Source organism: Oncorhynchus tshawytscha, linkage group LG02, assembly GCF_018296145.1.
Source record: "Oncorhynchus tshawytscha isolate Ot180627B linkage group LG02, Otsh_v2.0, whole genome shotgun sequence".
Taxonomy (NCBI): domain Eukaryota; kingdom Metazoa; phylum Chordata; class Actinopteri; order Salmoniformes; family Salmonidae; genus Oncorhynchus; species Oncorhynchus tshawytscha.
The window spans coordinates 57,361,932-57,372,799 of record NC_056430.1 but is presented as its reverse complement, the minus strand read 5'-3'; positions in this window follow the sequence as shown (position 1 = coordinate 57,372,799).

Here is a 10,868-nt window from a genome sequence, read left to right as displayed (position 1 = left end):
ATTCATTATAATGACCTTCACGTTCAATTGTTTATTGAACACATGAAGACAACTTTTATTCTAAGGTGCCCCATGCCTTTCCACTTTTCTTTCTCTCTTATTCATTGTAACGGTTTCTACTATTCTAGGGGGCGGGGCGACGAGTCCTCTTCAGTGGGCCTCTGTTAAGGATATGCTGGTGGCTTTAGACAACAGTGAGTTGCCTTTAACTTGCCTGTTGTTGCCTTTTGTTTCTAATGTTCTTTTTCATAAAATAATGAGGTTAAATCAAAAAGGTCCAGATGTTTAAAATGATGACATTGAAATTCTTTGGATACTACTGATCAAGGGAGATTTGATCAGATACAGCTTTAAGAGAAAATTCATTCGGTGGTGTTTCTTATAACATTTTCTGTACATACGCTTTGATTAGTTTGTCGATTTAATTCATTTGGTAAAACAACTTGGTAAATTGCAATATTTTGTGGTGGAATCTTATGTAATTTACAATCAAATACACACAAGTATGTGGACACCCCTTCAAATTAGTGGATTTGGCTATTTCAGCCATACCCGTTGGTCTAATCCCAACATAAGTACACAACCTCACTAATATTTGTAGCTGAATGGAAGCAAGTTCCCGCAGCTATGTTCCAACATCTAGTGGAAAGCCTTCCCACAAGAGTGGAGGCTGTTATAGCAGCAAAAGGGGGACCAACTCCATATTAATGCCCATGATTTTGGAATGAGATGTTTGATGAGCAGGTGTCCACATACTTTTGGTCATGTAGTGTATCAATTCATGTAAATATACAGACAGCTCTAAGCTTTTTAAGATTTTGTATTTGTCTTTCTCAAAGCTTAGTTTTTGCACAAAATCGATTACCATTTTCAATAAGATGCTTAAATGAAATAGGTTTAGTTAATGTCTAAAGATATTGAAGCTTTATTTAAAAAAAACTCATTTTAATTTAACAGATTACAGTGGGGCAAAAAATGATTTTGTCAGCCACCAATTGTGCAAGTTCTCCCACTTAAAAAGATGAGAAAGGCCTGTAATTTTCATCATAGGTACACTTCAACTATGACAGACAAAATGAGAAAAAAAAATCCAGAAAATCACATTGTAGGATTTTTAAAGAATTTATTTGCAAATTATGGTGGAAAATAAGCATTTGGCCACCTACAAACAAGCAAGATTTCTGGCTCTCACAGACCTATAACTTCTTCTTTAAGAGGCTCCTCTGTCCTCCACTCGTTACCTGTATTAATGGCACCTGTTTGAACGTGTTATCAGTATAAAAGACAGCTGTCCACAACCTCAAACAGTCACACTCCAAACTCCACTATGGCCAAGACCAAAGAGCTGTCAAAGGACACCAGAAACAAAATTGTAGACCTGCACCAGGCTGGGAAGACTGAATCTGCAATAGGTAAGCAGCTTGGTTTGAAGAAATCAACTGTGGGAGCAATTATTAGGAAATGGAACAAGACCACTGATAATCTCCCTTGATCTGGGGCTCCACGCAAGATCTCACCCCGTGGGTGATCACAAGAACGGTGAGCAAAAATCCCAGAACCACACGGGGGGACCTAGTGAATGACCTGCAGAGAGCTGGGACCAAAGTAACAAAGCCTACCATCAGTAACACACCACGCCGCCAGGGACTCAAATCCTGCAGTGCCAGACGTGTCCCCTGCTTAAGCCAGTACATGTCCAGGCCCGTCTGAAGTTTGCTAGAGAGCATTTGGATGATCCAGAAGATTGGGAGAATGTCATATGGTCAGATGAAACCAAAATATAACTTTTTGATAAAAACTCAACTCTTCGTGTTTGGAGGACAAAGAATGCTGAGTTGCATCCAAAGAACACCATACTTACTGTGAAGCATGGGGGTGGAAACATCATGCTTTGGGGTTGTTTTTCTGCAAAGGGACCAGGGCGACTGATCCGTGTAAAGGAAAGAATGAATGGGGCCATGTATCGTGAGATTTTGAGTGAAAACCTCCTTCCATCAGCAAGGGCATTGAAGATGAAACGTGGCTGGGTCTTTCAGCATGACAATGATCCCAAACACACCGCCCGGGCAACGAAGGAGTGGCTTTGTAAGAAGCATTTCAAGGTCCTGGAGTGGCCTAGCCAGTCTCCAGATCTCAACCCCATAGAAAATCTTCGGAGGGAGTTGAAAGTCCGTGTTGCCCAGCAACAGCCCCAAAACATCACTGCTCTAGAGGAGATCTGCATGGAGGAATGGGCCAAAATACCAGCAACAGTGTGTGAAAACCTTGTGAAGACTTTGAAAACGTTTGACCTCTGTCATTTCCAACAAAGGCTATATAACAAAGTATTGAGATAAACTTTTGTTATTGACCAAATACTTATTTTCCACCATAATTTGCAAATAAATTCATTAAAAATCTTCTTCTCATTTTGTCTGTCATAGTTGAAGTGTAGCTATGATGAAAATTACAGGCCTCTCATCTTTTTAAGTGGGAGAACTTGCACAATTGGTGCCTGACTAAATACTTTTTTGCCCCACTGTAGATAAAAAAAATATTTAATTTAACAATATCACCATGCTCTATTAAATCAGACATGTCAATAAAAGAAAGTGAAAACAAGCCTTCTTGTGTGCAATTGTCTTCTGTCATTAACAGTTGGTCATCCACTCCCCTGCTGCCATCTGACACTGGGGAAGCTCTGGTCGGGGGAGTGTACCTATTGTTCTGGAGGAGGGCTTGGTGGGGGACTCCTTAGGTTGGCTCAAAGTGATCTCACGTCTTCATGCTATGTGGTCTTCTAATAGCTCTGCCCTCCCCCAATTGCTTGATGTCAGACCACTACAGTGTCAGATCCCATGCATACCTGGTAAAATAATATTTAAAATCCAATCACTAATTATCCTCATGTACTCCAATAGCGGTCAGTGTGTCTACACCTCAACAAGTTTATTTGGACTGAACAACACTGACACAATTTGTTTTAGATTATGACTAGTACAGTCTTATCTGGTCATAATCAAAGCCAAATATGCATGACCAATGTCACTGGCTGGAACCACAATGTAATCATGGGACACATTATTGCCAAGTTTAAAAAAGTCCCTCTATGCCTGGTGCTAACTTGCTTCCTTTGTCCTGATCTTGTCCACATTCTAATTGTGGCCACATTTTCAGACGATTAAAAGACGCATCCTGCCCACCTTCGGAGGTAGTCAGGCATGCATTGAGTCTGGATATCTTCCAAGCGTAGACCGATCTGGACAGTAAAACATTTAAATCATGATCCCGCCCTCTAAAATCATTGGCCCCGTTTACACCTTGCGCTAACACGTAAGTTTCGTGATTTGCTCAATATGAGCCATTTGCCATCTGTTAATTTATTTATTTATTTAAAGACAATATTAATGCCATAAGTCAATGGTGCTACCTGTCAATGATTTTAGAGGCCATTATAATGATTTAAAATGGTTTGACCATCCAGATCCGTCTACACTTGTAAGATATCCAGACACAAAACGGGTATCCGACTACCTCCGGAGGCTGCATGTTAGCACCAGGTAGCTTATAAGATGGGGTTATTGATAGGTGGCATCACTAGCCCCATTTATACCTGGTTCAAACATGCATCCGTTGTCCTGAGCTGGTACACATTCTGTTGTGCCCACATTGACAGGTGTGGAGGATCAAAAGAAGCATTGTGATCTGATTGTGATTAGCTCTCCCTGACCACCTCCGGAGGAAGTCGAAGGCACATCCTGTATGGATATCCTTGAAGCGTAAACTAATCCTGACAAGGAAAGCGTAGCAATTTCGCAGACGTCACCGTTGTCCCACCATCTCAACAAAAAAAAAAACTGGACACTTGAATTAAGATCATAGAAGAGGAAGCAAGACATCCCACTCACACATTTTTCTGTTTCAATGTTAGTCAATAAGTAGACCAGACCAGCTGCTATAGCATTAGTGCCTATGGGAGAGCCACCCCCTTAAAGGAAATCTCCACCCAAAAACTATTAGTCTATTGTTGACAAAAATAATGTTTGGCTTTTCAGCAATCAAATCAAATTTATTTATATAGCCCTTCGTACATCAGCTGATATCTCAAAGTGCTGTACAGACACCCAGCCTAAAACCCCAAACAGCAAGCAATGCAGGTGTAGAAGCACAGTGGCTAGGAAAAACTCCCTAGAAAGGCCAAAACCTAGGAAGAAACCTAGAGAGGAACCAGGCTATGTGGGGTGGCCAGTCCTCTTCTGGCTGTGCCAGGTGGAGATTATAAAAGAACATGGCCAAGATGTTCAAATGTTCATAAATGATCAGCATGTTCGAATAATAAGAAGGCAGAACAGTTGAAACTGGAGCAGCAGCACGGCCAGGTGGACTGGGGACAGCAAGGAGTCATCATGTCAGGTAATCCTGGGGCATGGTCCTAGGGCTCAGGTTCTCCGAGAGAGAGAAGGAGAGAATTAGAGAACGCACACTTAGATTCACACAGGACACCGAATAGGACAGGAGAAGTACTCCAGATATAACAAACTGACCCTAGCCCCCCGACACATAAACTACTGCAGCATAAATACTGGAGGCTGAGACAGGAGGGGTCAGGAGACACTGTGGACCCATCCGAGGACACCCCCGGACAGGGCCAAACAGGAAGGATATAACCCCACCCACTTTGCCAAAGCACAGCCCCCACACCACTAGAGGGATATCTTCAACCACCAACTTACCATCACACCCCCGGACAGGGCCAAACAGGAAGGATATAACCCCACCCACTTTGCCAAAGCACAGCTCCCACACCACTAGAGGGATATCTTCAACCACCAACTTACCATCCTGAGACAGGGCCGAGTATAGCCCACAAAGATCTCCGCCATGGCACAACCCAAGGGGGGCGCCAACCCAGACAGGATGACCACATCAGTGAATCAACCCACTCAGGTGACGCACCCCTTCCAGGGACGGCATGAGAGAGCCCCAGTAAGCCAATGACTCAGCCCCTGTAATAGGGTTAGAGGCAGAGAATCCCAGTGGAAAGAGGGGAACCGGCCAGGCAGAGACAGCAAGGGCGGTTCGTTGCTCCAGAGCCTTTCCGTTCACCTTCCCACTCCTGGGCCAGACTACACTCAATCATATGACCCACTGAAGAGATGAGTCAAGTTGTCAAGATATGTTACTTTCAAAATACAGATATCATCCCTCTATGATGCATTATACAGGGGTGATTTCTGTATTTTGAAAGCAAGCAATGCAGATGTAGAAGCACGGTGGCTAGGAAAAACTCCCTAGAAAGGCAGGAACCTAGGAAGCGACCTAGAAAGGGACCAAGCTCTGTGGGGAGGCCAGTCCTATTCTGGCTGTGCCGGGTGGAGATGGCGATTAGAGAGTACATGGCTATTAAGGCCAGATCGTTCAAATGTTCTTAGATGTCCAGCAGGGTCAAATAATAATCACAGTGGTTGTAGAGGGTGCAGCAGGTCAGCACCTCAGGAGTAAATGTCAGTTGGCTTTTCATAGCCGATCATTCAGAGGTCGATACAGCAGGTGCGGTAGAGAGGGAGAGGGTCGAAAACAGCAGGTTGGGGACAAGGTAGCACATCTGATGAACGGTGGGGCAATATAACCACACCCACTTTGCCACAGCACAGCCCCCACACCACTAGAGGGATATCAGACCAACTTACTTCCCTGAGACAAGGCTGAGTACAGCCCACGAAGATCTCTTCCACCTCACGAGCCAGAGGGGGTGCAAAACCAGACAGGAATATCATGTTTGTGACAACCCACTCAAGTCACATATAGCGGGGGAAAAGCATGGCACGACGTGACGCACCCCTCATAGGGACGGCATGCACTAGTAAGCCAGTGACTCAGCCCCCATAATAGGGTCAGAGGCAGAGACAGCAAGGGTGGTTCATCACTCCATTGCCTTGCCATTCACCTTCGCACCCGTGCCAGACTACACAATCATAGGACCTACTGAAGAGATGAGTCTTCAGTAAAGACTTGGCGCTCTATAGGGGAAAGCCCTGTCTCCAGGAGTTTGCTTAGAAATTCTAGGGACAATGAGGTCGGGCATAGATGTTGGGATTAGGCCTGGCTCGCAGTCTACTTTCCAATTCATGCCAAAGGTGTTCGATGAGGATAGGTTCTGTGCAGACCAGTCAAGTTCTTCCACACCGATATCAACAAACCATTTCTGTACGGACCTCGCTTTTGTGCACAGGGGAATTGTCATGCTGAAACAGGAAAGGGCATTCCCCAAGCTGTTGCCACAAAGTTGCAAGTACAGAATCATCTAGAATGTCATTGTATGTTGTAGTGTTAAGATTTCCCTTCACTGGAACGAATGGGTTTAACCCAAACATGAAAAACAGCCCCACACTATTATTCCTCCACAAAAACTTTTACAGTTGGCACCATGCATTTGGGCAGGTAGAGATCTCCTGGCATCCGGCAAACCCAGAGTCGTCCGTTGGACTGCCAGATGGTGAAGTGCGATTCATCCCACCAGAGAATGCGTTTCCACTGCTCCAGAGTCCAATGGCGGCGAGCTTTACACCACTCCAGCCGACGCTTGGCATTGCCAATGGGGATTCTAGGCTAGCGTGTTGCTGCTTGGCCATGGAAACCCATTTCATGAAGCTCCTGAAGAACAGTTAGTGCTGACGATGCTTCCACAGGCAGTTTGGAACTCAGTAGTGAGTGTTGCAACTGAGCACTTTAACGCGCTTCTCGCGGCGGAACTCGGCGATCCCGTTCTGTGAGTTTGTGTGGCCTACCACTTCGCGGCTGAGCCATTATTTCTCCTAGTCGTTTCCACTTCACAATAACAGCACTTACAGTTGACCAGGGAAGGTCTAGCAGGGCAGAAATGTGACAAACTGACTTGTTGGAAAGGTGGAATCCTATGACGGTGCCACGTTGAAAGTCACAGCTCTTCAGTAAGGCCATTCCCACTGCCAAAGTGTGTCTATGGAGATCGTATATAAAACTGAGCACACAGCCATACAATACCATTCTGTTTGGACACCTACTCATTCAAGGGTTCTTTATTTTTACTATTTTCTACATTGTATGATAATAGTGAAGACATCAAATCTTTGAAATAACACATATGGAATCATGTAGTAACCAAAAAAAAAGTGTTAGATCTAAAATCCTTCAAAAGTAGCCACCCGTTGCCTTGACAGCTTTGCACACTCTTGGCATTCTCTCAGCCAGCTTCACCTGGAATGCTTTTCCAACAGTCTTGAAAGGACTTGTTGGCTGCTTTTCCTTCACTCTTCGGTCCAACTAGTCACAAACCATCTCAATTGGGTTGAGCTAGGGTGATTATGGAGGCAGGTCATCTGATACAAGCACTCCGTCACTCTCCTTCTTGGACAAATAGCCCTTACACAGCCTGGAGGTGTTGGTTCATTGTCCTGTTGAAAAACAACTGATGGTCCCACTAAGCGCAAACCAGATGGCATATCGCTGCAGAATGCTGTGGTAACCATGCTGGTAAAGTGTGCCTTGAATTCTAAATAAAATCACTGAACGTCACCAGCAAATGTCACCCCCCCCCTCCATGCTTCACGGTGGGAACTACACGTGGAGATCCGTTCACCTACTCTGCGTCTGCAAAGCTGTCATCAAGGCAAAGGGTGGCTACTTTGAAGAATCTAAAATATATTTATTTATTTAACAGTTTTTTGGTTACTACATGATTCCATATGTGTTATTTCATAGTTTTGATGTCTTCACTATTATTATACAATGTAGAAAATAGTAAAAATAAAGAAATCCTGGAATGAGTAGGTGTGTCAACTTTTGACTGGTACTGTACCTGTCAGCGGCTGAAATAGCAGAATCCACTCATTTGAAGAGGTGTGCACATACTTGTGTGTGTGTGTGTGTGTGTATTGCTTAAATCACTTATCAATCATTTGGAGGAAACTAAACCATGGTCGTTGACCTAGCATGCCGCTTTTTCCCCCTTTGGTTCTGTTTAGCCCTTTACTAAAAGGTCATTTACAATACAATGTTAAAATAATATAAAAGCCAACATATGTAAACATCCATGTGTAAAGCCAACATATGCAAACATCCATGTGTAAAGATCAACCCTATCCAGACCTGTTTGTATAAATGTGTTGCACAATTTGAAGATGCACTTTGTAGCATACTCGGTAATTTAACAGGTTTCTGTTTTAACTGTGTGGGCTAAGGCTAAGTCAGTTGCGGCCCCTAAATTTGCTGAATACCCAGAGCGTGAAGTGGTTGAAGATGTCATCCATGCAGCATAAAAGAAATATGATGCCAAGTTCTTGAACAACCGGTAGTTTCTTTGAGAAGATAGATAAAGCGATATGTGCATTTGAACAACAGCATAAATACAACCATTTCACTTTTGCATGCCAAAACCGAATGGCCACTGCTGTACATGCAGCCACTGCTTTGAACAGATTATACTCTGTAGAACGAGCGTATGAACGAGTGCACCAGGGAGAACGCAACAAGCATGCAGATGCGATAAGTAAACACATTATCTAACTGGGAATAGCTAGCTAACAATGTCAAAAGCATGATGCGCTAGCCAGTCATTCTGAAATAATTTCATGTTTGAGTTAGTCAGATATTTGTTTAGAAAGACTTGAAATTGGCATGGGAACTAACTAGCAAGCAATCTGCTTAAGGTAGATAACTGGTTAATTTGACCAACAACTAATTATTTGATGCAAAAATGTACCTAATTATTTGTTTTAGTATACAACATGTCGCCCTGTCACCTACAGTAGAAGCTGATTAATTAACAACATGGTGGGGAAACAATAAGCCAACGTCATGGTTCTCTCCTACCAGATTCACAAGGTTCTAGCTAGTGTATCCCTCTGTCCTTTGACTACAGTTGGATGTAGATGTCCGGTTTATCAGGTCCCATGACCTATTATTTATTTACAAGTTAATTACAATTAGCACCATCTGTACCTGATCGAGCAGATCTAATCTCAAGAAAGTAAGCAAGCAAGTCTGGCACTAGATACATATTGGGAGGGAGACGAGAGCAGACCCAGAAGTTCTAACTGAACGTACATTTGAGCACCCCAGGACGGTCCATTTACTTTGTGCTGTTATAATTTATGCAGTTCCCCCTCATAGAAAATATCTGGCAAAACAATCCAAGCAATGTTGGCATAGCCTATGCGCCCATGGAGGCAGAGCTGAGGGGCAGTCACTGAGGGGCAGAGTAGTATTTGTATTTATTAGAAATCCCCATTAGCTGCTCCTACCTATCCTTCTGATTTGGTCCTGCCGTACATACCTACACACACGCTACGGTCACAAGACGCAGGCCTCCTAACTGTTCCTAGAATTTCTAAGCAAACAGCTGGAGGCAGGACTTTCTCCTATAGAGCTCCATTTTTATGGAATGGTCTGCCTACCAATGTGAGAGACGCAGACTCGGTCTCAACTTTTAAGTCTTTATTGAAGACTCATCTCTTCAGTAGGATCTATGATTGAGTGTAGTCTATGATTGAGTGTGAAGGTGAACGGAAAGGCAATGGAGCTTCGAACCACCCTTGTTGTCTCTGCCTGGCTGGTTCCTCTCTCTCCACTGGGATTCTCTGCCTCTAACCCTATTACAGGGGCTGAGTCACTGGCTTACTGGGGCCCTCTCATGCCGTCCCTGGAAGGGGTGCGTCACCTGAGTGGGTTGATTCACTGATGTGGTCATCCTGTCTGGGTTGGCGCCCCCCCCTGGGTTGTGCCATGGCAGAGATCTTTGTGGGTTATACTCAGCCTTGTCTCAGGATGGTAAATTGGTGGTTGAAGATATCCCTCTAGTGGTGTGGGGGCTGTGCTTTGGCAAAGTGGGTGGGGTTATATCCTTCCTGTTTGGCCCTGTCCGGGGGTGTCCTCGGATGGGGCCAGTGTCTCCTGACCCCTCCTGTCTCAGCCTCCAGTATTTATGCTGCAGTAGTTTATGTGTCGGGGGGCTAGGGTCAGTTTGTTATATCTGGAGTACTTCTCCTGTCCTATTCGGTGTCCTGTGTGAATCTAGGTGTGCGTTCTCTAATTCTCTCCTTCTCTTTTTCTTTCTCTCTCTCGGAGGACCTGAGCCCTAGGACCATGCCCCAGGACTACCTGACATGATGACTCCTTGCTGTCCCCAGTCCACCTGGCCGTGCTGCTGCTCCAGTTTCAACTGTTCTGCCTTATTATTATTTGACCATGCTGGTCATTTATGAACATTTGAACATCTTGGCCATGTTCTGTTAAAATCTCCACCCGGCACAGCCAGAAGAGGACTGGCCACCCCACATAGCCTGGTTCCTCTCTAGGTTTCTTCCTAGGTTTTGGCCTTTCTAGGGAGTTTTTCCTAGCCACCGTGCTTCTACACCTGCATTGCTTGCGGTTTGGGGTTTTAGGCTGAGTTTCTGTACAGCACTTTGAGATATCAGCTGATGTACGAAGGGCTATATAAATAAATTTGATTTGAAGGTCTCAGAGCAAGTGACGTCACCGATTGAAACGCTATTTAGCGCGCACCGCTAACTAAGCTAGCCGTTTCACATCCGTTACATGGACACAATCAGAATGGGGACAAAATCAGGACAAAGGAAACATGTTAAAACCAGGTTTAAATTGAGCTTAAGACATTAGGAACCATGCTTTGATAATGAGTAACCTTGCCTGAGACCTGAAGACGTGCGTTAGCTCCTCGAGTGAATGCCTAAGCTTTACCTCTGCGAGCTACAAGTCTTGATGCAGACAGGAGATTCAAACTCAGCCAGTCACGTCAGAGTTTGTGACTGGACATACATTTTTTTTTTTAGGGTGCAGTTGTTTGTCAGTCCAACCCAAAGGGATCCAACCTTTTGATAGAGTCAGGTGTT